The 5,082-nt window shown below is 47.1% G+C and overlaps 1 pseudogene; it reads left to right on the forward strand.

Moving 5' to 3' along the window:
• Positions 1 to 2,624: 2,624 nt before the first annotated feature.
• On the forward strand, positions 2,625 to 4,798 carry LOC103747458 (annotated as a pseudogene).
• Positions 4,799 to 5,082: the final 284 nt, after the last annotated feature.

Consider the following 5,082-nt stretch of genomic DNA (forward strand, 5'->3'; position numbering starts at 1 on the left):
AAGATGCTGTTTAAATTATTAGAAGGAGCATTTTCATAGAATGTCAAACAGCAGTCACAAAGTTTTATAAGACATGAGGAGGGTGGATGGGAACGGGTGTTGAGTGTGGCAGAGGGTCAAGATACATTGGATCCATGTATTAAATCCTCAAATAATAAAGTCTTCTAAAAAGAAATTCCCTCAAACCCAAAACAAAAGGCTGTTTGCAGATTTTTTTTTGGCAAATAAAAGGATTCCTCCTGAAGAGTGTGCCGTTCCCAGACTCGAAGATGTGTTCAAAACAGACCCCGCAGGAAACTTCATGTGTAGTTCTACCAACTTCCAAGTGTTCCATTTGGATTGTAGATTTTCATTCCCTTCACTCTGGAATGGATCTTGAAACCGAGGGTGAACAGCGACCACACAGGAATGGAAGAAGCCAACCAAATTTCAGAGGCTTGTTTACCGTGACAAAGAGTCTGACAGGGGAATCTGCCGAGTTTCACCCAGAATATGTAATTGGTTAAAAATCAAAAACTGAGGTTTTTTTTTTTTTTTTTTTCTGTATATGTGTGCATGTCTGGAAGTTAGAGGACAATTTTCAGGAGTTTGTTCTCTCCTATCACATGGGTTCTGGAGATCAAAGGTATTCTGTCATGGTGGCCAGTCTTTGAACCGTCTTCCCCAATGGCCAAGGGACATGTGGAGAAGTGGCCATACATAGTATGTATTCTGTGGTGGTCATTCTTGCCTCCTGGGACGCAGAAGAAAGCTGGGATGAGGTAGACGGAACCCCTGAATCCTTGGAAAAGGCTTTGTGGGTCCTGGCAGATACCTTGCCAAGAAACGAATGGATAATAACTGGAAAGATAGGCTGGTTGTTCCTGTTGCACTGAAGGTTGGTCATGAAGATGCCCTGAGGTGGGGAGCTGGGTGTGTGAGCTGCAAGCTGTAGAGGCGAAGCTGGAATCCTGGTTATAGGATTTGGAGTGCGAGCTTCACAGGACCCCTCTTCCAAAGGTGAGACAGGTATAAGAAGATGCGAGATCAGTCATTTGGCAGAAGATAGAGGTAGAGCAGCCCTTGGGTCAGAAAGATCAGGCTCAAGGGCAGAGGACAGCTACAGAGCATATATACCTCTAATACTCCTTGTGCTAGGACAGAGCTGCAAGAGCTGGGAAAGCAGTACAGACAGAGTTGGGGGAGGGGAGATAGTCCCAGCCTGGTTGCTCATTAACTGTGGAGGAGATGAAAAAGTTGGCTTCTATCACCACCCAGCCTCTCTAAGGCAGTGCTTGCCAGTCTTGAGACCACAGACTTAGGTAGGACGCTGGGTAAAGAGCTGGGTAACAGCTGAAGCCCATCTGCTCTGAGCGGATGCTGATGAGTCACTGGAGACAGTAAGTCATCAGGATTTTTATATGGACTTGATGCAGATAGTCTGAGAGTTGGGAATGCACCAGGCCATGTTTGATAAGTCCTGAGGCCCAGGCTTTACCACTAGAGCACTTTACTACTAGAAGGAGGGATTTGAGCTTAGCCATTGCTGCAGGAAGTATATTTGGAATTTTTGCTGTGATGCTAACCACTATGTGGGTCATCATACACAAGAGGTGACCATGTCCATGGAAACCCACATTTATTTCCTGATTGGCTGTATACACAGATGGCTAGTACACAAGAGGTGACCATAGCAATGGCAGCTCTCAGTGACATAGAGGGGAAGAGAAAGGGGGAGCAGTATGAGCCACCTAGATAGCCCCCAGGGGCAAAACATGGGCACATGCCCAAATGTGGGCAGACCGCATTCTAGCTAGAGCTGATAGGGAGAAGATACATAACCACCCAAATGAGGTGCTATTAATCTGGTGGAACCAACTGAAGCCAGCTCAGCAGTACCAGGGGCTCCCTAAGAAAATGGACACAAAACCCAGGCCAGCAGAAGCATGTGAGGTATGTCTCTAAGATTTTCTGGCAACTGCACCAGGTAGACCTCACACATTTGGGCCAGGATTGGGGCTGAGGTGCCCAGCTAGTGCGGACTCCGGAGTACCAGAGGCCTTATGTTGAACTGACTATTCATTCGTTTATTTCCCACCAATATGCAGAGTGTTGGCCCTTGTTGATACTGGAGCTTTAGTCCATGGAAACCCACATTTATTTCCTGATTGGCTGTATACACAGATGGCTATGACAGCCAAACAACCAAGGGCAAGCCAGTGACTGTAACTTTGGGTACCTGCTGATCCCCACCCCCCACCACACTCCAGCTGTATACAGTGTATTTCTCTAGTAGCTGAATATCCCAGGGATGGATATTTGGTGGGGGCCGGCAACCCTCCAATGACTGCTGGTGAGTTTAGACTGTATAAGGACTGTTAAGCCAGTGTTAAAGAGGCCATACATACCACCCTCCACAAGTGTTGCCAGCCCCCAGGAGGGTGGTTCAAGTACACCAATGTCAGCTGCTTGGGGGACAGATTCCCAAGACTATTTTGTACTTAGAAGCAGCTGGTATGGGCAGTGTGGAGCCCTTACAGCTCCCCCATGTGTCAGTCCAGAAACCAGATGGAGCATGGAGAATGACTGAACTACAGAGACCTGAGTAAGTTGACTCTACCATGTGTGCTGCGGCGCCATCCATAATGGGCTTGATGGACCTGGGTCCACACCACTATGTGGTGAATCTGGAAGATACCTTTATCTCCATTGGCATTGCCTTGGAGAGTCAACAACAATTTGCCTTTAGTTGGGAAGGTTGACTGTGGACATTTGTTGTCTCGTTTTAGGGTATCTACATAGCCCCACCATTTGTCATCCTTTGGTGGCTCAAAGTACTTTATCTGTCTTGAGAAATGACCAGATACAGTGATAATGTATTTCCTGGAATGTTGAAAATCACATTGTAGTTCATAAATACAATAAAATTATGACTTGCCAATTAAAATGCATAAAAATAAAGCATTTCCAGATGTAAATTCTACTCAGTTCTGGTACACGTTACTTCATTAAAATCCACTCTGTTTCATTAATTGAAAGAAATCCTGGGGTGGGTGGGGTGGGGTGCTGGAGAGATGACTCAGTGATTAAGAGCACTGGTTGTTCTTGTAGAAGACCCAGCTTCAAATCCCAGCACCTACGTGGTGGCTAACAACTGTCCATAACTCCAATTCCAGGGGATCTGACACTGTCTTCTGTCCTCTGTGAGCACTGCACAACACAACACAACGCAGGTGCACTTAAACATGCACAGGTATAACACTCATACGCATTAAAAATAAATAATAAAAAGGTTTTTTACATCCACTGCCTAAGGGTCTCCCTGTAAGAAGCAACAACATCCCCCTTTGTCTCTACCATCTCCTCGGCAGCCACGAACCAGCAACCGTGTGAGTGCATCTCCACGTTGGCCAGGCTGGTGTTCAGATTACAGGTATAACACTCATACGCATTAAAAATAAATAATAAAGAGGTTTTTTACATCCACTGCCTAAGGGTCTCCCTGTAAGAAGCAACAACACCCCCCCTTTGTCTCTACCATCTCCTCGGCAGCCACAAACCAGCAACCGTGTGAGTGCATCTCCACGTTGGCCAGGCTGGTGTTCAGATTGGCGATGCCTGCTGGGAGCTCTACTACTTGGAACATGGCATCCGGTCTTTGGCCAGATACCAAGTGACAAGACTATTCGGGGAGATGACTCCTTCAACACCTTCAGTGAGACAGGTGCTGACAAGCTTGTGCCCAGGGCAGTGTTTATATTCCTGGTACCTCAGTCATTGGTACCTACCACCAGCTCTTCCCCCCTGAGCAGCTCATCACAGGCAAGGAAGTTACTGCCAATAACTATGCCTGTGGCAGTACACCACCGGCAAGGAGATCATTGACCTTGCATTGGACCAAATTCGCAAGCTGACTGACCAGTACACAGGGCTTCAGAGCTTCTTGGTTTTCCACAGCTTTGGCAGGAGAACTGGCTCTGGGTTCACCTCCCTGCTGATTATATTCTGCTCATTATGGAAAGAAGTCCAAGCTATCGTTCTCCATCTACCCAGCCCCCCAGGTTTCCACCACTCTTGTAGACAATGAGGCCATCTATGACATGTCATAGAAACCTTGATATTGAGTGCCCAACCTACACTAACCTAAATAGGTTGATCCCATAGGTCAAATTGTGTCTCCCATCACTGCTTCCCTGAGATTTGATGGAGCCCTGAATGTACATCTGACTGAATTCCAGACCAACCTGGTGCCCTACCCCCGAATCCACTTCCCTCTGGCCACCTGTGCTCCTGTTATCTGCTGAGAAAGCCTACCATGAGAAGCTTTCTGTAGCAGAGATCACCAATGCCTGCTTTGAGCCAGCCAACCAGATGGTGAAATGTGACCTTTGCCATGGTAAATACATGGCTTGCTGCCTGTTGTACCATGGTGATGTGGTTCCCAAAGATGTCAATGCTGCCATTGCCACCATCAAGACCAAGGGTACCATCCAGTTTGTGTGTTGGTGCCTCACTGGCTTCAAGGGACATCAATTACCAGCCTCCCACTGTGGTACCTGGTGGAGACTTGGCCAAGGTACAGCAAGCTGTGTGCATGCTGAGCAACACCACAGCCATTGCTGAGGGCTGGGCCCGTCTCAACCACAAGTTGGATCTGATGTATGCCAAGGGTGCCTTTGTGCACTGGTATGTGGGTGAGGGCATGAAGGAAGGGGAGTTCTCTGAGGCCCGTGAGGACATGGATGTCCTAGAGAAGGATTATGAGGTGGTTGGTGTGGATTCCGTTGAAGGAGGTGGTAAGGAAGAAGGAGAATACTAAAGTTAAAATGTCATAAAGGGGGCTGGAGAGCTGGCTCAGCAGTTAAGAACACTGGTTGTTCTTGCAGAAGACCTGGGTTCGAATCCCAGCACCCACATGGCAGCTAATAACTGTAACCCTAGTCCCAGGGGACCCAACAGCCTCTACATGCAGGCAATACACGCATACACATAAAATAAAAATAATAAAATGTTTTTAAAAAAAAATTTTTTTTTTTTGTCTTTTTTGAGACAGGGTCTCCCTGTAGCCCCAGCTGTCCTGGAACTCACTACATAGACCAGGCT

This window comes from Nannospalax galili, unplaced genomic scaffold (genome assembly GCF_000622305.1).
Source record: "Nannospalax galili isolate Female #2095 unplaced genomic scaffold, S.galili_v1.0 scaffold83, whole genome shotgun sequence".
Classification (NCBI taxonomy): Eukaryota; Metazoa; Chordata; class Mammalia; order Rodentia; family Spalacidae; genus Nannospalax; species Nannospalax galili.